The sequence below is a fragment of the Moschus berezovskii genome, chromosome Y (genome assembly GCF_049115385.1).
Source record: "Moschus berezovskii isolate FMDL1 chromosome Y, NW_MosBer_1.0, whole genome shotgun sequence".
NCBI lineage: Eukaryota > Metazoa > Chordata > Mammalia > Artiodactyla > Moschidae > Moschus > Moschus berezovskii.
Window position 1 is genome coordinate 74,371,317 of NC_142489.1, and position 26,867 is coordinate 74,398,183.

The 26,867-nt window shown below is 39.8% G+C and overlaps 1 pseudogene; it reads left to right on the top strand.

Moving 5' to 3' along the window:
- The window catches only part of LOC148773163 (testis-specific Y-encoded protein 3-like), a 400,952-nt pseudogene that overhangs the window by 372,953 nt on the left and 1,132 nt on the right, over positions 1-26,867 (top strand).

The following is a 26,867-nucleotide window of genomic DNA, read 5'->3' on the forward strand; positions in this document are numbered from 1 at the left end:
ATTGCACCATAATCATATGTGAGATATATATAATTGATATCTCCTAGAAGAAAATTTTCTCTCAAACTTTCATGTGTGCAATGTACAATATTCCACATTGCATGCCAAAATTTTTATAGAGATTGCATAATTCTCATAGGAAATTTTAAGCCCAGATATTCATATATGACATGTATAATTCCATATTTTATCAGAATATGTATGCCTAGAATTCAATACAGGATACATAAAAAATATAATCCACGTACTTAAATCTTCATTCATATGTTCATATGTAAAATATAGAGATCTCATTTTTCATGTATGAATATCTCACTTCGGAATATCATAAGTAAAATGAACACCGTTCTGTGTTTCATTATTCAAACTAATCATTCAGATTTTCATAGGCAAATAAGGGTAATTAATATTTAAATAGAAAAATATGAACAGGTTTTCACTGTGAAATATAGAGAGGTTCATGTTTCCTTTAGAAAAATGCATGTCTAGGCTTTCAAATGTTAAGTACTGAGCCGTCCATATTTTATATGGGAAAAACTGTACTCAGGTTTCCAAATATAAAATAAAGAGTATGCCATATTCATGCAAGAAATTTTTTGTCCAGATTTTCATACACGGAACAAAGATCATTTGAATCTTGGAGGAAGCTGCCATTTGACCCATCACAGAGCCACCAAGCAGATGATCCACAAACTGCAAAACGATTATACCAAAGAAATTCTCACACTGTTACTAAAGTTCTAAGACCCACAGACGATATCCAAACCTGGGTATCTATAAAAAGGGACAGAGAACCTCCAGGGAATTTGACTCTGCAGGCCAGTGGGATTTAATTACAAAACTTCCACATGACTGGGGAAACAGACTCTAGGAAGGCACAAACAAAACCTTGTGTGCAGTAGGAGCCAGAAGGAAGGAGCAGCGTTCCCACAAGTGACTGAGTTGGACTTTCCTGTGAGAGTCCTGGAGTTCTCTGGTGGAAGCGTGTGTCAACACTTTGGCCTCAGACCAAACCACCTGGAGGGAACACAGCCTCCCCCATCAACAGAAAATTGGATTAAATATTACTGAGTGTGGCTCCGCCAATCAGAATAAGACCCAGGTTCCCCCAGGCATTATGTCCCATCAGGAAGCTTCCATAACTCTCTTTTCCCTATCCATAAGAGGGCAGACAGAAAGAAAACCACAAACAGAGAAAACTAAACAAACTGATCACATGGACTACAGCCCTGTGTATCTCAATGAAACTATGAGCCATGCTGTGTAGGGCTGCCCAAGATGGAAGGGTCATGGTGGAGAGTTCAGACAAAAAGTGGTCCACATTTTGAAGAAGGGAATGGCAAATCACTTCAGTATTCTTACCTTGGGAATCCCATGAACAGTATGAAAAGGCAAACAGACATGACACTGAGAGATGAACTCCCCACGTCAGTACGTGCCCAATATGCTCTTGCAGAAGAGTGGAGAAGTAACTCCAGAAAGAATGAAGAGTCAGGGCAAAAGTGAAAACAGTGTCCAGTTTTGGATGTGACTGGTTGGTTATGGAAGCAATGTCCGTTACCATAAAGAACAATATTGCACAGGAACTGGAATGTTAAGTCCATGATCACGGTAAATTGGATGTGATCAAATAGGAGATGGCAAGAATGAACACTGACATTTTAGGAATCAGTGAACTAAAGTGGAATGTAATGGGTGAATTTAATTCAGATGATCACTACATCTACTATTGTGGGCAAGAATCCCTTAGAAGAAATGGAGTATCCCTTATAGTCAACTAAACAGTCCAATATGCAGTTCTTGGGTGCAGTCTCAAAAATGACAATAATCTCGGTTCATCTTCAAGGCAAACCATTTAATATCACAGTAAGCCAAGTCTAAGCACTAACCACTAATTCCAAAGAAGTTGAAGTTGAACGGTTCTGTGAGGACCCACAAGACCTTCTAGAACTAATACACCCAAAAAACTTGTCCTTTTCATCATAGGGAACTGGGATGCAAAAATAGGATGTCAAGCCGACAATACTACCAAGCTACAGTCATCAAGACAGTATAGTACTGGCCCAAAGACAGAAATATAGATCAACAGAACAAAACTGAAAGCCCAGAGTTGAATCCACACACCTATGGACAACTGACCTTGGACAAATGAGGCCAAAATGTACAATGAGAAAAGACAATCTCTTGAGCAAGTGCTGCTGGGAAAACTGGTCAACTATGTGTAAAAGAGTGAAACTAGAACCAGAACACTTTCTAAGTCCATACAAAAAAATAAACTCAAAATAGATTAAATATCTAAATTTAAGACCAGAAACTAAATCACCTGAGGAAAACATAGGAAGAACACTCTCTTACATAAATCACAGCAAGATCCTCTATGACCCACCTCCCATAGTAATGGAAATAAAAGCAATAATAAACAATAAGCACCTAATTAAACTTTAAAGCCTTTGCACAAGGATGGAATCTATAAGCAAGGTGAAAAGGCAGTTTTCAGAATGGGAGAAAATAATAAACAGCTAACAAAGAATCAATCTCCAAAATATACAAGCAGCTGATGCAGCTCATTGCCAGAAAAGTAAATGACGCAGTCAAAAAATGGGCCAAAGTTCTAAGCAGACATTTCTCCAAAGGAGACATACACATAGATAACAAAAGCATGAAAAGATGCTCCATGTCATTCATTATTGAAGAAATGTGAATCAAAACCACAAAGAGCTACTATCTCATGCCAGTTAGAATAGCTGCCATCGGAAAGTGCAAGGAACATGCACTGGTCATAGAAAACACCATCTCCCAACAACCCAAGAGAAGACACGACACATGGACTTCAGAAGATGGTCAGCACCAAAATCATACTGGTTATGTTCTTTGCAGCCAAAGATGGAGAAGCTCTATAGAGTAAGCAGAAAGGAGACCAAGAGCTTACTGTGGCTCTAACATGACCTCTTTATTGCAAAGTTCAGATTTAAATTAAAGAAAGTAGGGAAAACCCATAGGCCACTCAGGCATGACTTAAATCAAATCCCTCAGGTTATACAGTAGAAGAGAAAATAGATTCAAGTGATCAGCACAGGCACAGTGCTGAAAAACAATGGTTGGGGGTTCCTAAACTTGTACAGGAGGCCATGATCAAAACCACCCACCAAAATGAAGTGCTGAAAGGCAAAAGGGTTGTCTGAGGAGACCTTACAAATAGTTGAGAAAAGAAGAGAAGCTAAAGGCAAAGGAGTAAAGGAATAAGATGTATATTATCATAAGTGACCAGTCCAGGTTCGACGCATACATTTTCCTCTGTTCATTTCTTTGCATTTGTGCTTTTTTAATAAAATTATTTTCTAGAAATAAAAAAAAAAAAAAGATGCACCCATTTGAATGCAGAGTTCCAAAGAATAGCAAGGAGATATAAGAAAATACCACTTCAGTGAACAATGCCCGCCCCCCCAAAAAAAAAAAAAATGAGGGAAAAAATAGAAAGGGAAAGAATGGAGATATCATTAAAAAAATTAGAGATACCAAGAGAATATTTCGTGCAAAGATGGGCACAGTAAGGACAGAAATATTATGGACCGTTGCTGAAGCAGTAGCTTTTATTTATTTATTTATTTTTATTTATTATTTTTTTTCCAATTTTATTTATTTATTTTTTTCAAGTTGAACAGACTAAATTTCTTTAAAGAAACTTACTTATACTCCAGAGTCCTTTAAAAACCTAATAGCATTTATACATTGAAGGTATTTGATTTTCTTGTAACTAGCACTTCAAATGCAACAAGCATTTGAAGCAACAAGCATTTGACCCAACAAGTAAAACTTTCTACAGTTCATAACTTTTATAAATAAAATAAATTAAATGTACAGTGAATAAGTTCTCTGAAATATTTCAATATTTCTGCAGGTTAAGTAACATCGTAAAATACATTTCAACTAAAATTCACAAATCTAAAACCTGTTAGGCATTTTTAGGCGTTTTAAGATGGAAATGAAGACCAATGTTACATCATAATATGCCAATTACAAATAGTACTTCAAATAGCAAATACTACAGTTTGTCCCAAACTTTAAAAACTATTCATGAACTCAACACTGAACTATTGATGGCTATGAGAATTGTTTCCTAGCCTTTTTGAAAATTTCAACCCATTTATGTTTAAGGTAATTATTGATAAGTACGATCCCGTAGCCATTTTCTTTATTGCTTTGGGTTCAAGTTTATACACTCTTTCTGTGTTTCCTGTCTATAGAATATCCTTTAGCATTTGTTGGAGAGCTGGTTTGGTGATGTTGAATTCCCTCAGCTTTTGCTTGTCTGTAAAGCTTTTGATTTCTCCTTCATATTTGAATGAGATCCTTGCTGGGTATAGTAATCTGGGCTGTAGGGTATTTTCTTTCATCACTTTAAGTATGTCTTGCCACTCCCTTCTGGCCTGAAGAGTTTCTGTTGAAAGATCAGCTGTTATCCTTATGGGAATCCCCTTATGTGTTATTTGCTGCTTTTCCCTTGCTGCTTTTAATATTTGTTCTTTGTGTTTGATCTTTGTTAATTTGATTAATATGTGTCTTGGAGTATTTCGCCTTGGGTTTATCCTGTTGGGGACTCTCTGCGTTTCTTGGACTTGGGTGATTATTTCTTTCCCTATTTTAGGGAAGTTTTCAACTATTATCTCCTCAAGTATTCTCTCATGGTCTTTCTTTTTGTCTTCTTCTTCTGGGACTCCTATGGTTCGAATGTTGGAGCATTTAACATTGTGCCAGAGGTCTCTAATATTGTCCTCATTTCTTTTAATTCGTTTTTCTTTTTTCCTCTCTGCTTCATTTATTTCTACAATTCTATCTTCTAGTTCGCTTATCCTGTCTTCTACCTCTGTTATTCTACTGTTTGTTCCCTCCAGAGTGTTTCTGATCTCATCTATTGCATTATTCATTGTTTATTGATTCTTTTTTATTTCTTCTAAGTCCTTATTAAATCTTTCTTCCATCTTCTCAATCCTTTTCTCCAGGTTATTTATCTGTAACTCCATTTTGCTTTCAAGGTTTTGAATCATTTTCACCATCAAAATTTGAAATTCTTTATCAGGTAAATTCCCTATATCTTCTCCTTTTGTTTGTGTTGGTGGGCAATTATCTTGTTCCTTTACTTGCTGGGTATTTCTCTGCCACTTCATCTTGCTTATATTGCTTTGCTTGGGGTGGCCTTTCCCTCTTCTTGCAGTTTGTGGAGTTCTCTTTATTACGTAGTTTCTTCGCTGTGTGTGGGGTTGGACGGGTGACTTGTCCGGGTTCCCTGGTTAGGGAAGCATGTGTCAGTGTTCTGGTGGGTGGAGCTGGATTTCTTCTCTCTCCTTTAGAAGACAATGGGCTGCTTTTCTGGGAGCCTGATGTCCTCTGCCTGTATTCAGAAGTTGTTTTGCGGACTTTACTCCGCGTTCAAATGTTCTTTTGATAAATTTGTGGGGGAGAAGGTGGTCTTGCCATCTTATCCCTCCGCCATCTTGTTCCTTCCTCCCCAGAACACTGGATTCTTATATTCCACTTGGTCGAGGAGTATCTCTTCCCAGCTGCTCCAACAAGGCGCAGCCGCTGTACCTTACCTTGGACGAGGGGTATCTCCTCAAGGCCGCGCCTCCTGCTTTGAATGTAGATCAGCTCCTCTTGGCCCTCCGGTGCCCAAGCAGCCACCGCCTCCTGAACGTGGTACAGCTCCTCTCGGCCACCACCCTAACCCTGGGCTCAGGGTAGCTCATCTCAGCCACGATTCTGCACGTGGTCGGTTGCACCGGAGCCGGGCGTCTCCCGCGTCTGCGCCGTCGGAGCCGGGCGTCTCCCGCGTCTGCGCCGCCGGAGCCGGGCCTCTCCCGCGTCTGCCTGAAGCAGTAGCTTTTAAAAAGAAGTGGCAGAAACAGAAGAACTATATAAAACCGAAGAATTATGAAACAGAAGAACTACATAAAAGAGATCTTCAGTTCAGTTCAGTTCAGACGATCAGTGGTATCCGACTCTGTGCGACCGCATGAATCACAGCAGGCCAGGCCTCCCTGTCCATCACCAACTCCCGGAGTACACTCAAACTCATGTCCACAGAGTCGGTGATGCCATCCAGCCATCTCATTCTCGGTCGTCCACTTCTCCTCCTGCTCCCAACCTTTCCCAGCATCAGAGTCTTTTCCAATGAGTCAACTCGTCGCATGAGGTGGCCAAAGTATTGCAGTTTCAGCATTAGCATCAGTCCTTTCAACGAACACCCAGGATTGATCTCCTTTAGAATGGACTGGTTGGATCTCCTTGCAGTCCAAGGGACTCTCAAGAGTCTTCTCCAGCACCACAGTTCAAAAGCATCAATTCTTCAGCGATCAGCTTCCTTCACAGTCCAACTCTCACATCCATACAGGACCACGGGAAAAACCATAGCCTTGACTAGACGGACCTTTGTTTGCAAAGTGATGTCTCTGCTTTTTAATATACTATCAAGGTTGGTCATAACTTTCCTTCCAAGGAGTAAGTGTATTTTAATTTCATGTCTGCAATCAGCACATGCAGTGATTTTGGAGCCCCCCAAAATAAAGTCTGACACTGTTTCCACGTTTTTTCCATCTATTTCCCATGAAGTGATGGGACCAGATGCCATGATCTTTGTTTTCTGAATGTTGAGCTTCAAGCCAACCTTTTCACTCTCCTCTTTCACTTTCATCAAGAGGGTTTTTGGTTCCTCTTCACTTTCTGCCATAAGGGTGGTGTCATCTGCATATATGAGGTTATTGATATTTCTCCCAGCAATCTTGATTCCAGCTTGTGCTTCTTCCAGCCCAGAGTTCCTCATGATGTACTCTGCATATAAGTTTAATGAGCAAGGTGACAATATTCAGTCTCGCTGCTGCTGCTGCTGCTAAGTCGCTTCAGTCGTGTCCGACTCTGTGCGACTCCATAGACGGCAGCCGACCAGGCTCCGCGGTCCCTGGGATTCTCCAGGCAAGAACACTGTGGGTTGCCATTTCCTTCTCCAATGTGTGAAAGTGAAAAGTGAAAGTGAAGTCTTGACATGCTCCTTTTCCTATTTGAACGCAGTCTGTTGTTCCATGTACAGTTCTTACTGTTGCTTCCTGACCTGCATACAGGTTTCTCAAGAGGCATGTCAGGTTGCCTGGTATTCCCATCTCTTTCAGAATTTTCCACAGTTTATTGTGGTCGACACAGGCAAAGGATTTGGCATAGTCAATGAAACAGAAATAGATGTTTTCCTGGAACTCTCCTGCTTTCTCCGTGATCCAGCGGATGTTGGCAATTTGATCTCTGGTGCCTCTGCCTTTTCTAAAACCTGCTTGAACATTTGGGAGTTCATAGTTCATATATTGCTGAAGCCTGGCTTGGAGAATTTTGAGCATGACTTTACTAGCGTGTGAGAAGAATGCAACTGTACGGTCGTTTGAGCACTCTTTGGCATTGCCTATCTTTGGGATTGGAATGAAGACTGACCTTTTCCACTCCTGTGGTCACTGCTAAGTTTTCCAAATTTGCTGGCATATTGAGTGCAGCACTTTCACAGAATCATCGGAGCAGCTGTGCAGAAATATCCCATGCCCAAGGTAAGAGAATCCCAAATAAGACGGTACGTATTTTGAAGGGGTATCAGAGGGAAGACACACTGAAATCATAATCACAGGAAACTATCGGGGACCAGCCTCAATATGGCCTTGGGTATCCTCAGGATGAACGGCGTCGGTGTCAGCGAGAGAGAGAGAGAAAGAGAGAGAGACAGGGGCTGATAATTCCTTGGTTTATGCAGGAAACCAATGAAACCTCAGCACGGGGTTTGCTCTGTTTACGTAGGCCGCAGGCGCCCTCTCGAACCACTGGAGGTAACCCACCAGGGCACCCCCTCGAGTGGGTCTTAGAAGCTCAGGCAGATAAGTAAACTCAGAGGGCCCAGCGCTCCAAGGATCTCAAACACAAAAAGGAGAATAGAGAAAAGGACGGAAAAAGAGAAAGAACGACACGGGGAGACCAAGCTTCAAGGCCCCAAACTTTATTTTCCAGTGCTGCTTTTATACCCTAAGTTGTGCACGTAAAAAATAGAGAAAGAAAGGTATAGAGTCACGCCAAAATCACGCGGGGTCAGCAGTCTTGATCCTTATCAGGATCAGGGCTCATTTTTGTATGTCTCGTGATATACAAAAGTTTTGGGTGGCTTACATCATCTTCTGGCCAGGTGGCCTGCTAACAGTTTATGGCCCTCTCTCCTAACAATAGGTTAGTTAGCTAGAAAAAGTCTTATATTCGTTTAAGATGATTTTCCTAAAGTCAGGTGCTAGACACATGACAAAGTTACATTCCTATAAGGCACAAGTGTAGTGAGCAACAAGAAAGAAATTTATTAACTTAAGATCTGATGTGGTTAAATCAAAGGCTACTACTTATATTCTCTATATGTGATTAATATATTTCCAAGGATACAATAGATAGATAAACTTTGCAGCAAGAATTGATTCAACAATGAAATCTTTTTTAGTACTCTTCTAATGATTTTAACTTCTTCAACAGATTCCTGTATTTTAGAATATTAGGCTTTCTGTCCTTGCATGGATGGGAGGCTATAAACAGTCACACTCATAGTTGTAAGAGCCCGGACAAACTTGTCATACTAGTTAGAAAGCTATCAGAGGGGCTTGGATTGGAACACTCCTGTTAAGCCGAGGAGAACTTTTTAACTACAGTTCTGAACTAATATTTTCAGAGAAAGGTGGTTGGGGGAAGCCCCCGTAAGTATTAGAGGACTTGATAAGAGGCGTAAGATAGTAAGGGAGTCAGACTACAGTTTTCTTTGGGGCAGATGCTCAGGTAAGTCCAGGGGGTTCCTCGAGTCCTGATTAGCCTTTGTCCGTCAGGCCTCTTCCCCAATTGATCTTTGCCACAGGTAGGGTTTCCCTCGCTGGCTCCCGGCAGGAAACTAGTCGATCTGATCACATGGGCCACAGCTGAATATGGTCCACTAGAGAAGGGAATGGCAAACCACTTCAGTGTACTTGCCTTGAGAACCCCAGGAACAGCATCAAAGGGCAAAATGATAGGATACTGAATGAGGAATTCCTGAGTTCGCTAGGTGCCCGGTATGCTACTGTATATCAGTGGAGAAATAACTCTAGAAGGAATGAAGGGATGGAGCAAAAGCAAAACCAATACTCAGCTGTGGATGTGACCGGTGATAGAAGCAAGGTCCTTTGCTGTAAAGAGCAATATTGCATAGGAACCTGGAATGTTAGGTCCATGAATCAAGGTAAATTGGAAGTGGTCAAACAGGAGATGCCAAGAGTGAACATAGACATTCTAGGAATCAGTGAATGAAAATGGACTGGAATGGGTGAATTTAACTCAGATGACCATTGTATCTATTACTGTGGGCAGGAATCCCTTAGAAGAAATGGAGTAGCCATCATGGTCAACAAAAGTCTGAAATGCAGTACTTGGATGCAATCTTAAAAATGACAGAATGATCTCTGTTCGTTTCCAAGGCAAACCATTCAAGATTACAGTAATCCAGGCCTACCCTTCAAGCAGTAATGCTGAAGAAGCCGAAGTGAATGGTTCTTTGAAGACCTACAAGAACTGATCAACACAAGCATCCCCTAATTCGAAGCTGTTTTCATGAGCAACAGTTTCAAAGTGCAAATAGGGGAGGCAGCTGTTTCAGTAACTGAAGACTCAGTGGTTCTTATGAAATAGAGAGATTTCCATATTTTTTACAGGAATATCTCATTTCTGATCTTCAACTGTGAAATATAGAGAAGCCCTACTTCCATGAAGGAGGATTAACTGAGATTTTTATACAGGAAATACAGAGAATTCCGTATTTCAGGGTGAAAGTTGGTTCTCTTGATATATGTTTGAGCAATAATAAGAATTCCATATCTCTTGAAGAAAGAGTGATGGCCTGATTTTCATTTGCAAAATAGAGATGACTTCAATTCCATAACAATTCTCTGTATCTTAAGAAAACCAATGCAAAGGTTTTCATATGTTAAATATACATATTTCATTTAAGAAAATCACCACCCAGATTTTCGTATATGATATATGGAGAACTCCATATTTGGCGTAAGAAAATAGCATGATACAGGATGCTCGGGGCTGGTGCACTCGGGTGACACATGGGGTGACATGGGGAGGGAGGTAGGAGAGGGATTCAAGAGGGGGACACATTTAGACCCGGGGCAGATTCATGTCAATATATGGCAAAACCAATAAAATAATGTAAAGTAATTAGCCTCCAATTAAAATTTAAGAAACTTAAAAAAGAATTCCAGTTGAGCTATTTCAAGTCTTGAAAGATGATGCTGTGAAAGTGCTGCACTCAATATGCCAGCAGATTTGGAAAACTCAGCAGTGGCCACAGGACTGGAAGAGGTCAGTCTTCATTCCAATCCCAAAGAAAGGGAATGCCAAAGAATGCTCAAACTACCGCACAATTGCACTCATCTCACACGCTAGTAAAGTCATGCTCAAAATTCTCCAAGCCAGACTTCAGCAGTATGTAAACCGTGAACTCCCAGATGTTCAAGCAGGTTTTAGAAAAGGCAGAGGCACCAGAGATCAAATTGCCAACATCCGCTGGATCATGGAGAAAGCAAGAGAGTTTCAGAAAAACATCGATTTCTGCTTCATTGACTATGCCAAAGCCTTTGACTGTGTGGATCACAATAAACTGTGGAACATTCTGAAAGAGATGGGAATCCCAGACCACCTGACCTGCCTCTTGAGAAACCTGTATGCAGGTCAGGAAGCAACAGTTAGAACCAGTCATGGAACAACAGACTGGTTCCAAATAGGAAAAGGTGTACGTCAAGGTTGTATATTGTCACCTTGCTTATTTAACTTATATGCAGAGTACATCATGAGGAACGCTGGGCTGGAAGAAGCACAAGCTGGAATCAAGATTGCTGGGAGAAATATCAATAACCTCAGATATGCAGATGACGCTACCCTTATGGCAGAAAGTGAAGAGGAACTCAAAAGCCTCTTGGTGAAAGTGAAAGAGGAGAGTGAAAAGGTTGGCTTGAAGCTCAACATTCAGAAAACAAAGATCATGGCATCTGGTCCCATCACTTCATGGGAAATAGATGGAAAAACAGTGGAAACAGTGTCAGACTTTGTTTTTTTGGGCTCCAAAATCACTGCAGATGCTGATTGCAGCCATGAAATTAAAAGACGCTTGCTCCTTGGAAGGAAAGTTATGACCAACCTTGATAGTATATTAAAAAGCAGAGACATTACTTTGCCGACCAAGGTCCGTCTAGTCAAGGCAATGGTTTTTCCCGTGGTCATGTATGGATGTGAGAGTTGGACTGTGAAGAAAGCTGATCGCCGAAGAATCGATGCTTTTGAACTGTGGTGTTGGAGAAGACTCTTGAGAGTCCCTTATACTGCAAGGAGATCCAACCAGTCCATTCTAAAGGAGATCAATCCTGGATGTTCATTGGAGGGACTGATGCTAAAGCTGAAACTCCAATACTTTGGCCACCTCATGAGACGAGTTGACTCACTGGAAAAGACTCTGATGCTGGGAAAGGTTGGGGGCGGGAGGAGAAGGGGACGACGGAGAATGAGATGGCTGGATGGCATCACCGATTCTGTGGACATGAGTTTGAGTGAACTCCGGGAGTTGGTGATGGACAGGGAGGCCTGGCGTGCTGTGATTCATGGGGTCGCGGAGAGTCGGACACGACTGAGCGACTGAACTGAACTGAACTGAACTGTAAAAAGAATATGATAGAACATGAATAAAAAAGGAAGAAAACGAATGTCAAGGTTTTCATATGTGAAATGTAAAGGATTCCATGTTTCATTTAAGAATATCACCACCCAGATTTTCATATATGATATACAGAAGCATCCACATTTTGGGTACGAAAAATAGCATTCAGATGCTTATAACGTGAAATGCGAGAAAATTCAATGTATTGTGGACTAAAATCAGCATCAAGGTTTTCCCATGTAACATATACAGAGTTTGATATTTAATTGAGTAAAATTGTCACCATGATTTTTTCAGATGTGAAATATACAGAATTCCATATTTTATGTAGGACTATGACTGCACTGATTTTGGTGTCTGAAATGTACAGAATCCTAGATTTCGTGTGGAAATGATTTTTCATATGTGATGTTCATAAATTTCAGTCTTCATCTATGAAAATTTTAGCAGATATTTTTGTATCTGATATAGAGAGTATTTGTATCTCATGTAAATACTATGTCGTCAGATTTCAAATGTGAAATACAGAGAATTCCATATTTCATGTGGGCATTTTCTTATAGGAAATATAGAGAATGTTTTCCATGGTTTTTGCAGTAATAACTGGGCCAAGATTTCCATATGTCATAGATGAAAAAATTCATATTTCTTGCCTGATAATCGGTTCACACATTTCTTTAGGAGACATGGAGACTTTTCATATTTCAATATGAAAGGTTATCTCCAGATTTCTATATGAGAATTATAGAAAATTACATATTTATGTCAGAAAATAATAATACAGATTTTTTATTATGAAATATTCAGAATTTCATATGGCAAGGAAATATATATATGTATATATATATTCTAGCTGTCATCTGTAAAATAGACCTCATCCCATGTTTCCTCTAGGAAAATCTATACTTTGATTTCCACATGTGAAACATATCGAATTCCATATTTCACATTTGAAATTAAATGCCTCGAAAACGCTTGCTAATATTTAATTGTGTGAAGTATAGAGAATTCAATATTGAATGCAAGAAATATGAATGCCCATATTTTCAATGGTAACACAAAGAATTACACATATCATGTAGGGAAATATGCACACAGACATTCATAAATGTATTGTAAAGAATTCAGAGTTAAATGCCTCTATATAACATATCCACTAAATACCATACCATAACTCCATATTTTATGCAGGAAAATCTGTGCCTGGATTTTCAAGAGATTTTTAGAGAATCCCATCTCATTATCTATTTTCCTTAAAGTAACATCACCCATATGTTCAAGAGTGAACTTTAAAGAACCACATATTTCAGAAAGTAAACCTGTGCTCATATTTTGATAAGGGTCATACAGAGAATTCCTTATTTCATGCATGGAAATCTACACCCATCGTTTCATATGTAACATGTAGCAAATTGTGGAGAAAAATCAGTGTCCAGATTTCATAAATAAAATTATAAAGATTTTATATTTCATGTGATTGTATCTGAGATATTTCCATATTTGATAAACAGAAAATTCCATATCATGTACAAAAGTTGCACTCAAGTTTTCATATCTGTATGATACACAGCCTGTGTGCTTTTTCAGAAAATCTGCACCCTGGTTTTTTATGTGAAATGAACAAGAATCCATATTTCTGTGTCAAAACTTGCTCAACAGGTTTTTATATTTGAAATATAGAGAATTCCATATTGCACACAGGTAAATCTGCTTGCAGATCTAAATAGTCAGATACAGAGAATTCCATATATCAGCTAGATAGAGCTGCACCTAAATGGTGAAATATGAAATGGAAAGAATACCATATTTCATGTAGGAAAGTCTGTGCCTTGATTTTATATGTGAGATTTAGAGGATTCCAAAATGCACATGAGACTGTCTACACCCATATTTTCCTGAATGAATTACAGAGATTCTGTATTTCATGTGAGAAATCTTCGCTCAGATTTTCAAATGAGAATTAGGAATGATTCCATATTTCATGCAGGGAAAATGACATCCACATTTTCGTATGTGAATTATTCAGGTTTCCATAGTGCATGTGGGAAATCCAAAACCTAGAAATCCAACTGTTCCTATAGCAATGTACACATTTTCATGTAGAAACTTGGCACCCAGATTTTCATGTGTGAAATATAGTTGATTACATATTTCTTTTTTGCTGCTTTATTTCTTTTTTTTTTAATGTAAAGTAATTAGGCTCAAATTAAACTAAATAAATTTAATAAATAAATAAATATTACATATTTCATGTTGTGAAATCTTCACATGGACTTTCATAAGAGAAATCCAGAGAATTGTAAATTTCAATAGGGAAATCAGGGACCAGACAGTGATACAAGAAATAAGTTGATCCTATGTTTGATTGTGTGTCCCAGATCTTATTTCCTGAATCATGGACAATTCCAGTTTTAGTGTGAAAATCCTGACACAGGTTTTCAAATGTTAATAATAGAGGCTCTATAATTCACATGAACAAACGTATCCTCAGATTTTCAAATGTGAAAAATACTGAGTTCCATATTTCATGTTGGAAGACCTTTACAGTGAAATATAGAGACTTTTATAGCTCAAGCATGAAAATCATATTTTCTCAATCAGACAGAGGATTCTGTATTTCTTGTAGCAAAATCGATGTCGTTTTTCAAATATGAAATCCACAGCATTCTATATTCACGAAAGAAAGTAATACACAGATTTTCAAATGAGAAATATGAAAATTACATTATAATTACATTATGTGATTGAACTCTGGGAGTTGGTGATGGACAGGGAGGCCTGGCGTGCTGTGATCCATGGGTCACAAAGAGTTGGACACGACTGAGTGACTGAACTGAACCTAATTGAACTGAATTACATTTAGATAATTGCAATGTCAATATTTTCATCTTTCATGCCAAAAGTTCTGTGTGCATACTTACATATGATATACAGATATACCCAGATTTTCATATGTGAAATATAGAATTTCATATTTCATGTAATAAAATCTGCACGTAGAGTGTCTTATGTGAAGCTGAGAATTTCATCTTTTATGTAGTACTATGGCAACCCACTCCAGTGTTCTTGCCTGGAGAATCCCAGGGACAGGGGAGCCTGGTGGGCTGCCGTCTATGGGGTCACACAGAGCGACTTAGCAGCAGCAGCACCAGATTTCACTATATGAAACATAAAATTCGATAGAGCATCCATAATCATATGATATTTCATATAAGGAAATCTACCCCTAGATTTTCAAATTTGAAATGTAAAATATTTCATGTCATTTTTCATATCCATATTTCATGTCAATATATTTTTATTCAGATTTTGATGCATGAAGTGTTGAAACTCTTTTAGTTTAAGAGGGAAGTTCTGCATGCAGATGTTCATTAATGAAACAGAGAAAATTCCTTGTTTCAAGCAGGAATATTTAATTTTTCTACGGAAAATTCCATGTTTCAGGTTCGATTGATATATGTGAAATAAAGTCGTTGATGTTCAGTCATTCAGTCATGCCTAACTCTTTGCAACACTGTGGACTGTAGCACACCAGGCCTCCCTGTACTTCACTGTCTCCAACATTTTGCTGAGACTCATGTTCACTGAGTCAAGTGATGCCGTCCAACCATCTAGTTCTCCTGTCTTCAGTCTTTCCCAGGATCAGGGTCTTTTACAGTGTCAGCTGTTCATACCAAGTGTCCAAAATTTTGAATTTTCAGCTTCAGCCTCCGTCCTTGCATTGAATACTCATGACCAATTTCCTTTAGGATTGACTGGTTTAATCTCCATGCAGTGCAGGACTGCTGAGTCTTCTCAACACTATAGTTCAAAAATGTCAGTTCTTCCAGTGTTCAGTTTTCTGGTCCAAAATTCACAGCCATACATGACTCCTGGAAACACAATAGCTTTGACTAGATGGACATTGGTCAGTAAAATATTTTTTTTTGTTTTTTCAATAATGTCTATATTTGTCACAGATTTTCTTCCAAGGAGCAAGCGTCTTTAATTTCACCGGTGCAGTCACCATCTACAGTGATTTTGGAGCCCAAGAAAGCAAAGTCTGACACTGTTTCCAGTGTTTCCCCATCTATTTAACATAATGTGGTGGGACCAGATGCCATGATCTTCATTTTTCCAATAGTCAGTTATAAGCCACCTTTTCAACTCCTCTACTTCTCTTTCATCGAGAGGCTTTTTAGTACCTCTTCACTTTCTGCCATGAGAGTGGTATCATCTGCATATCTGTGACTATTGACATTTTTCCTAGCAAACTTGATTCCAGCTTGTGCTTCATCCAACCTGGCATTTCACATGATGTAGTCTGCGTTTGAATAAATTGGTGACAATATAGAGTCTTGAGGTACCACTTTGCCCAACTCTGGAACCAGTCCATTTTTCCAAGTCCATGATACTGTTGATCCTTGATCTCCATACAGATTTCTCAAGAAGCAGGTCAGGTGGCCTGGGATTCCCATCTCTTGAAGAATGTTCCAGTTTTTCATGTTCCACAAGTCAAAGACTTTGGCATAGTCATTAAAGCAAAAAAAGATGTTTTTTTTTTTTTTTTCTGGAACTGTCTTGCTTTTTCAATCACACAATGGGTGTTGGCAATTTAGTCTCTGGTTGCTCTGCCTTTCCTAATCCAGCTTGAACCTCTGGAAATTCTTCATTTGTTGAAAACTTCCTTGGAGAATGTCAGGCATTACATTTTGTTCTGTGTGAGATGAGTGCAATTGTGCATTAGCTCAAACAGTCTTTGGCATTGCCTTGTTTGGGATTGGAATGAACTGATATTTTCCAGTTCTTTGGCCACTGCTGAGTTTTCCAAATTTGCCTGCATAATGAGTGCAGCATTTTCACAGCATCATCTGTTAGAATTATACATAACTCAAGTGGATATTCATCACTTCCAACAGCTTTGTTCTTGCTGATGCTTCCTAAGGCCTACTTTTGCATTCCAGGATGTCTGGGTCTGTCAGGATGTATTCAACTTTAAGGAATCCAATATATTGTCTTCTCTGTGTGCTGTTTCTCAAGGATTCTATGTTCCTTATCAGTTCCTGCAATGCAGGAAAGATCAGAGCTGCACGCAGTTCTCAGGACTGAGATCATGGGAAAAGACACCTGTTTGGATTCCCTTCAGTGACACTTCAGTGACTCCCTTCGGTGACTTTGTACTGAAACGACTGTCCATTTTGTTGCAACTGGTGGAATTTCATTCTTTTTCATGACTGAGTAATCATTTTACTGAAGATATATAAGCATGTGTTTCTTCAAATAAAGTACCCTTGTTTCACTCAACACTTGGGTCCCCTGCAGCATTCTCATCAACTCCAGTCCCAATGTCCTGGTCTACGCTGACCATGACAACTGGCGCCCGAACAGGGACCTGGGGAACGCCCTTGGCAAGCAGACTGAGTGACGTTAGGTCCTATGGAGTTTGGTAAGTGCGTGGTTGTGAGAGAAACGGCTGGAAATCCCCACCACATTTCTACTTTGCTTCATCATTTATTTAAGGTTCAACGACTTTTGGTTTTGCATCAGCAGATAAAGGCTTATCTCCAAACATTGGTTGAATAGAATCCCTGGTTCCCTGATGAAGACAGTGTGGATTTAGAAATTTGAAACCGGGTTAAAGAAAATGTTGAATGAGACACAAGATGGGGAGTAAATAGTCCAACAAATTTCTGAGCCTTGTAGGCCCACATTAAAGCCATGATCTTTTCATTTCAAGGCAATTCTAACCACAACCTCTATATTCATCAAGAGGTTAATGCTCATTACACTTATACAAATTAGATGATGAGATTTTACAAAAAGCCCAATTAAAGCAACATAGAATATTTCAAAACTTTCCCACCATCTTTTTACCAGCTGTCCCAAGCGCTCCTCTTCCTCTTTTAATGGATACGAAACAGAAGGTCCCCCGATTCGAGGACAAGATGAATCTGATGTTGGTATTTCTGATGCTGTCTTTGACACTAAAGCCAACTATATACGTATGTGTATGTGTACGGGCATGTGTATGTGAATGTGTATATGTATATGTATATATAGCAATGATAACCCCCTAACACGAACTCATATTTATGAAAGCAGACGATCCACTCATTCTCCTTCACGACAAAGGCTTTCTGAATTACTGGATTTGCAATTTCGAGTCCCTGAGGCCGGTGATTTTTTCTCTATCCTGTGTTAAGAAATGGTAATGCTCAAGGGTAACAAATGCCTCAATACAAAGGCGTTGATTTTTCTCACATACAGCAAGTGAAAAAGGCTGTAAATATGTACAGCCCTCCTTCACATTTTACTAAAGAACTTCTAAACACTATGGCGTCTTCCTCTGGAAATTTTATTTTATTCTTTAGAGAGACTGGGAGTTGTTATCTCTTGTAGAGTTGTCCAAAATGAGGCCAAAATGCAATTTGAAAAACTGCTTGTATTTGGAAAATGAAAATCAGGAATGTGAGAGAGACTGATTGTCAGGAATCACTCTGATTTGTGAGACCAGGAATGTTCTTGATTATTTGAAGTCTTGTTGCAAGTTAGGGTCAGAAACTCAGAAAATGCAAATGTTAGCTGAAGCAATGGCTACCTCCTTTAAAAAGGGGAATGAAGGGCGTGTTTATGTGGGGATAAGAGCTATTAAAAACAAAACAAAACCAACTGATTGCCCTAAAAACACACAGAAAAAAATAAAACTTCTAAAAAGCCTCAAGGAGTCTGCCCTCGATGTTGTAAAGTGATACATTGGACTAAAACCTTGATCTAAATATGATGTTGAAGGGAACCCTATTTTGGGAACCTCAAAATTGGGGACTCCTTGGGTCCCCATCAACAAAAATCAAGGGCAAATTCCATCCTTTCCCTCAAACCTTCAACATGTGGCAGGGCTGTTGTCGATATACAAGCTTTGAATGATTTTCTTTTTTTTCCTCAAACAGTCCCTTCTAGAATACCTACCACATTTTATGGACACTTAACTCCCACAAATCTTTGGCCTTATATTTGACTGATATAGCCTGAATTCTAAGGGAAATTCTATTCATTCTGGAAGAATTGATTCAGATTATAAGGGAGAAATTAAAATTGTATCATCTCAGAAACTATGGAAATTCAAAAGAGGGAACAAATTGCCCAATTACTTCTTTTAACTTACATTTCTATTAACTCGTTTACTGAATCCAGTTCAATCACCTAATGCAAATAGATAGGGAAACAGTGGAGACGGTGGCTGACTTTATTTTTCTGGGCTCCATAATCACTGAAGATGGTGATTGCAGCCATAAAATTGAAAGACGCTTCCTCCTTGGTGGGAAAATTATGACCAACCTAGAAGGCATATTAAAAAGCAGAGACAGTACTTTGCCAACAAAGTCGGTCTAGTCAAGGCTGTGCTTTTTCCACTGGCCATGGGTGAATGTGTGAGTTGGAGTATAAACAATGTTCAGCATTGAAGAATTGGTGCTTTTGAACTGTGGCGTTGGAGAAGACTTGAACACCACTTGGACAGCAAGGAGATCCAACCAGTCAGTCCTAAAGGAGATCACTCCTAGGTGTTGATTGGAAGGACTGATGTTTATGCTGAAACTCAAGTATTTCAACTACCTGATGTGAAAGGCTGACTCATTTGAAAAGTCCCTGATGATGGGAAAGATTGAGGGCAGGAGGAGAAGAGGACGACAGAGGATGAGACCGTTGGATGGCATCACTGACTCGATGGATACGATGGGTTTACTCTGGGAGCTGGTGATGGATAGGGAGGCCTGGTATGCTTCAGTTCATGGGGTCTCAAAGAGTTGGACACGACGGAGAGACTGAACGAAACTGAACTGAATGATATACAGACAGGAGAATTAGGTAATACAGATCAAAAGCAATCCTTGTGGACATCAACAGTATCTGAATATGAAAGACCAAATATAAGTATCAAAATTAATTTCAAAAGATTTTCTGGTCTTCTTGCTACTGGATCCGATATTACTATTATTACAAAGCATTTATTGCCCAAACCTGGGTCTTTACAAATACATTCTTGCCAAATTACAGGAGTACCTCAAACTAAAGTACAGGTGGTTTACTAAAATGTCCAAATATATCCATGTGAGGAAACAGAATGCCAACCTGCAACTTTACCACCTTATGTGATAGATGCGCCACTTAATTTAAAAAGAAGCAACTTACTTATGCAATGACAAACTCAAATATATATACCACATTTTCCCTAGCGGCCAGTGCTCATTTAATAAACAATACAATTATTAAAATAACTTTGAAATATGACGAACCTATTTGGAGAGAGCAGTGGCCCCTTACAAAGTTGGACTGTGAAGAAAGCTGATCACCTAAGAATTGGTGCTTTTGAACTGTGGAGCTGGAGAAGACTCTTGAGAGTCCCTTGGACTGCAAGGAGATCCAACCAGTCCATTCTAAAGGAGATCAGTCCTGGGTGTTCATTGGAAGGGCTAATGCTAAAGCTGAAACTCCAATACTTTGGCCACCTCATGCGACGAGTTGACTCACTGGAAAAGACCCTGATGCTGGGAGGGCTTGGGCGCAGAAGGAAAAGGGGACGACAAAGAATGAGATGGCTGGATGGCATAACCGACTCGATGGACATGAGTTTGAGTGAAATCCGGGAGTTGGTGACGGACAGAGAGGTCTGGAAGCTGTGATTCATGGGGTCGCAAAGAGTCAGACATGACTGAGCAACTGAACTGAACTGAACTGAAGGATCTACAATGGAGGATACACAGCTGAAATTAAAACATATTGAGGAATCATGGAATATTCCCATTTCTGTGATAAAGAAGAAATCTAACAGATGGCGTATTTTAACTGACATTCAAAAGTTTAATGTATCCATGAAACATGTCGGTGCATTGCAATCATGAATTCCATCACCTGAGACTATTCGTCAAAGCTAGCATATTATTATCATAGGCTTGGAGGATTGATTTTTTACTATGCTTTTACCAACCCTCTAGACCGAGAAAGATTTACTTTCTCCCTTATTGTAATCATATCGGGCCTCACAGTATCAATGGACTATATTGCCACAAGGAATGATAAATTCTCGCACCAAGTTTCAATATTGTGTAGCCAAAGCTCTTGAACCTGTGTGAAAGCAATTTCGTAACTTTGTTACTGTTCACTATACAGATGATATATTGTTTTCAGCTCCCTCTATTTTAGAAAGTCAGCAGGTGTTTGACGTAGCTCAACAATACTTAAAAGATTCGCGATTAATCATTGCCCCTGAAAAGATTCAAACCACTGCACCTTACCGTACAGTTCGATTCAGTTCAGTCACTCAGTCATTCCCAACTCCTTGCGACCCGATGAATCACAGCACACCAGGCCTCCCTGTCCATCACCAACTCCCAGAGTTCACTGAAACTCACGTCCATCGAATCAGTGATGCCATCTAGCCATCTCATTCTCTGCCGTCCCCATCTCCTCCTGACCCCAATCCCTCCCAGCATCAGAGTCTTTTCCCGTGTGTCAACTCGTCGCATGAGGTGGCCAAAGTATTGTAGTTTCAGTTTCAGCATCAGTCCTTCCAATGAACACCCAGGCTTGATGTCCTCTAGAATGGACTGTTTGGATCTCCTTGCAGTGATTTAATGCTAAATGCAGTGATTTAATCACTCCCCAACTTGCACTGATTCGTGTTGATGACTTATCCTCCTTGTCTGATTTTAAAAATTTTTAAAGCATATAAACTGGAATAGACCAGCTTTGGGTATTGCAGATTTTCAAATGACTTATTTAACACTTTAAAAGGAGATGCTGATTTAAATAGCCCTCGTTCATTCCTCTCCCAAGAGGCACGAGAAGAACTCTGCGTAATGCAAAATAAACTGCAAAAACAATTTCTTCTCCTATCAGACTTGAGTTACCTTTAGAGTTATTTATCCTTCCCTCTCTCCAGTCCCCTACAGGACTCCTTGTCCAACAAGAACACCCAACAGAATGGATATATACCCTTTTCTAGAGGGATAATGTCACTTACACTCTCTCTTGATTTGATTGCTCTAATAATTTTCAATGGGAGAAATAGAACTGGAGCTCTAAATGGCTCTGATTCTTATAAAATTGGAGTTTAGTTCAGTTCATTTCAGTCTCTCAGTCTTGACCGACTCTTTGCAACCCCATGAATCACAGCTTCCAGGCCTCCCTGTCCATCACCAACTCCCGGAGTTCACTCAAACTCATATCCATCGAGTCGGTGATGCCATCCAGCCATCTCATTCTCTGTCTTCTCCTTCTCCTCCTGCGCCCAATCCTTAAATTGTAGTACCTATTAGTAAATCTCAATTTGAGAATGGTTTGCAAACTTCTACTGACTTCCAAATAGATTTTTTGAAATCAATCTGATTTCAGTATTAACCATATGATGATGTACATTTGTAGTATTCTCTCATGTTCCCAGAAGAGGGTGCTTGCTATGAGCAGTGTGTTCTCTTGGCAAACCTCTGTTAGCCTTTGGAAGACTTCATTTTGTCCCCTAAGGCCAAATTTGCCTGTTACCCCAAGTATCCCTTGAATTCCTACTTTTGCATTCCATTCCCCTATGATGGAAAGGTCATCTTTCTTGTCTGTTAGTTCTAGAAAGTCTTGTAGGTCTTCACAGAATTGTTCTAATTCAGCTACTTCAGCATGACTGGTCAGGGCACAGACTTGGATTACTGTGCTCTTGAATGGGTTCCCTTGGAAAGAAACAGAGATCATTCTGTCGTTTTTCAGATTGCCACCAAATACTACATTCCAGATTCTTTTGTTGACTATAATGGCTACTCCATTTCTTCTGAGGGATTCTTTCCCACTGTAGTAGACATAATGGTCATCTGAGTTAAATTCATCCATTCCCGTCCATTTTAGTTCACTGATGCTTAAAATGTCAATGTTCACTCTTGACATCGCCGTTTTGACCCCTTCCTGTTTACCTTGATTCATGGACCTAACCTTTAAAGTTCCTATGCAATCTTGCTCTTTACAGCATCGGGGTATTCTTCCATCGCTAGTCACATCTGCAACTGGGTACTGTTTTGGCTTTGGCTCCATCACTTCATTTTTTTGGAGTTTCTTCTGCACTGATCTCCCATATCATATCGGGTAGCTACCAACCTTGGAGTTTCCCTTTCAGTATGCTATATTTTGTCTTTACATGCTGCCCATGGATTTCTTCAGGCAGGAATACTGGCAAGGTTTTCCATTCCATTCTCCGAGGACGACAATTTGTCAGAACCCATTACCATGATCCGTCCATCTTGGGTGGCCCTACAAGCATGGCACATAGTTTCATTGACTGAGTTAGACAAGGCTCTGTCCCATGTGATCAGTTTGGTTAGTTTTCTGAGACTATGGTTTTCATTCGATCTGACTTCTGATGGATAAGGTCAAGAGGTTGTGGAAGCTTTCTGATGGGAACGACTGACTAAGGGAAACTGGTTCTTGTTGTGATGGGTAGAGCCATGCTCAGTTCAGTGCAGTTCAGTGGCTCAGTCATTGACAAATCTTTGTGACCCTATGCACTGCAGCATGCCAGTCCTTCCCGTCCATCACCAACTCATCGAGTTTACTCAAACTCATGTTCATTAAGTCGGTGATGCTCTCCAATCATCTCATTTTCAGTCTACTGTTATCCTCCCACTTTGAACCTCTCCCAGCGTCAGGGTCTTTTCCAGTGAGTCAGTTCTTCATACCACATGGCCAAAGAATTGGAGTTTCAGCTTCAGCATCATTCCTTCCATTGAATATTCCGGACTGATTTCCTTTAGGATGGACTGCTTGGATCTCCTTGCCATCCAAAAGACTCTCAAGGCTCTTCTCCAACATCACACTTCAAAAGCATCAATTCTTTGACTTTCTTTGTAGTCCAAATAGCTCAGCTTTCTTTATAGTCCAAATCTCCCATCCATACATGACTACTGGTAAAACTATAACTTTGACTACACAGAAATATTTTGGAAAGTAATCTCTCTGATGTTTGATTTGCTGTCTAGTTTGGTCATATTTTTCTACCAAAGAGAAAGCATCTTTTAATTTTATGGCTGCATTTCCAATCTGCTGTGATTTTCAATACATCTCCACACACCAAACCCTACTCCTGGCCAAAAAGAAAAAAAGGTCTCTCATACTTCTCATTGTTTCCTCTTCTCTTTGCCGTGAAGTGATGAAACCAGTTGACATCATCATTGTTTTCTGAGTTTTGAGTTTTATGTCATCTATTTCACTCTCTCCTTTCATTTTCATCAGGGGCTATTTAGTTCATCTTCCCTTTCTGCCATAAAAGTGGTGCCATCTCCAGATAAGAGATTATGGGTATTTCACATAGCTATCTAGATTCCAGCATGTGCTTATGCAACCAGGCATTTTGCATGATGTAATCTGCATTTAATATATATCATCAGCATGTCAGTATACAGCCTTGATGTACTCCTTTCCCATTGGATTCAGACTGTTGTTCCATTTCCAGTTCTAACTGTGGCGTCTTGACCTGCATACAGATTTTTCAGAAGGCAGGTCAGGTGGTCTGGTATTATCATCTCTTGAGGAATTTTCCACAGCTTGTTGCGATTCAGAGTCAGTGGCTTTGGTGTAGTCATTGATGCAGAAGTAGACTTTTTTGTTCTGGTACTCTCTTCCTGTGTTGTTGATCCAAAAGTTATTGACAATTTGATCTCTGGTTCCTCTGACTTTTAAAAATCAAACTTGAACACCTGGAATTTCAGGGTCTATGTACTGTTGAAGCCTATTTTGGAGAATTTCGATCATTATTTTGCTAGTGTGTAAGAAGGCAATGGCAACCCACTCCAGTTCTCTTGCCTGGAAAATCTCATGGACAGAGGAGCCTTGTATGCTGCAGTCCATGGGGTCGCTAAGAGTTGGACACAGCTGAGTAACTTTACTTTCACTTTTCACTTTTATGCATTGGAAAAGAAAATGGCAACCTACTCCAGTGTTCTTGCCTGGAGAATCCTGGGGACAGGGAAGCCCGGTGGGCTGCCATCTATAGGGTCGCACAGAGTCAGACACGACTGAAGTGACTTAGTAGTAGTAATAGTAGTATGATTGCAATTGTGTGGTAGTGTGAACATTCTTTGGCAGTGGCTTTCTTTAAGGTTGAACTAAAACTGACCTTCTCCTTCATAATTATGGGTCATTAATATGTGTATATTACAAAACCCATCCCAATATTCAATTATGCTTACTTATCGTCCACTTAATTTTTTTAAACTAATTTATGAAAAAGGAGTGAAGATGATAAAATAATTATACTTGGTGCTCTCTGTTGACCTAAATGTGAAGGAAGTCTAAAAATGCAGGGATTTATGTATACATAAGTGTCATTCATTTTGATATATTACAAAAAAAAAAGAGAAGATTGTATAATTTTTATAAAATAAAATTGCTTAAAGCAATATTACAAGTCAACTGTACCTCAAGCAGTGAGCAAATAAATGGTCCCACCATTTGCAATATTTGGGTCCTTGAGAACAAGATGACAAGTAAAATATTTTAGTTACAAGGTGACAGAAACTTTAATCAGGTGATGGTGTAAGTAATAATATATAAATTTAGAAAAAGTGAGTTGAACTAGTTTTCATTCCCACCAACAGTGTAAGGTTCCTTAAAAAACTGGAAATAGAACCTCCATATGATCCAGCAATCACACTACTGGGCATACACACTGAGGAAACCAGAATTGAAAGAGACACATGTACTCCAATGTTCATCGCAGCACTGTTTATAATAGCCAGGACACAGAAGCAACAGATGTCCATCTGCAGATGAATGGATAAGAAAGCTTTGGTACATAAACACAATGGAGTATTACTGAGCCATTAAGAAGAATGCATTGGAATCAGTTCTAATGAGGTGGATGAAACTAGAGCCTATTATACAGAGTGAAATAAGCCAGAAAGAAAAACACCAATGCAGTATACTAACGCATATATATGGAATTTAGAAAGATGGAAATGATAAACCTATACACGAGACCGCAAAAGAGACACAGATGGATAGTCTTTGGGACTCTGTGGGAGAGGGTGAGGGTTGGATGATTTGGAAGAATGGCATTGAAATATCTGTATTATCATATGTGAAACGAATCGCCAGTTCAGGGTCAATGCATGCTACAGGATGCTCGAGTCTGCTGTGCGGGGATGAATCAGAGGGAGGATAAGGGGAGGAGGGAAGTGGGAAGGGGGTTCAGGAAGGGGAACTCATGTACACCCGGGGTGGATTATGTCAAGGTATGTCAAAACCAACCAATATAACATTGTAAATAATCCAGTTCAGGTCAGTACGGTTCAGTCGCTCAGTCATGTTCGACTCTTTCAGACCCCATGAATCACAGCATGCCAGGCCTCCCTGTCCATCACCAACTCCCAGAGTTGACTCAAACTCATGTCCATCCAGTCGGTGTTGCCATCCAGCCATCTCATTCTCTGTCGTCCCCTTCTCCTGCCACCCCCAGTCCCTCCCAGTGTGAGACTCTTCCAGTGAGTCAACTCGTCGCATGAGGTGGCCGAAGTATTGCAGTTTCAGCTTTAATATCAGTCCTTCAATGAACACCGAGGACTGATCTCCTTTAGAATGGACTGGTTGGATCTCCTTGCAGTCCAAGGGACTCTCAAGAGTCTTCTCCAGCACCACAGTTCAAAAGCATCAATTCTTCGGCGATCAGCTTTCTTCACAGTCCAAATTTCACATCCATACATGACAACGGGAAAAACCATAGCCTTGACTAGACGAACCTTGGTTGGCAAAGTAATGTCTCTGCTTTTTAATATGCTATCTAGGTTGGTCATAACTTTCCTTCCAAGGAGTAAGCGTCTTCTAAATTGCTGCCTGCAATCAGCATCTGCAGTGATTTTTGAGCCCTAAATAATAAAGTCTGACACTGTTTCCACTGTTTCCCCATCTATTTCCCATTAAGTGATGGGGCCAGATGCCATGATCTTCGTTTTCTGAATGTTGAGCTTCAAGCCAAAGTTTTCACTCTCTTCTTTCACTTTCATCAAGAGGCTTTTGAGTTCTTCTTCACTTTCTGCCATAAGGGTGGTGTCATCTGCATATCTGAGATTATTGATATTTCCCCCAGCAATCTTGATTCCAGCTCGTGCTTCTTCCA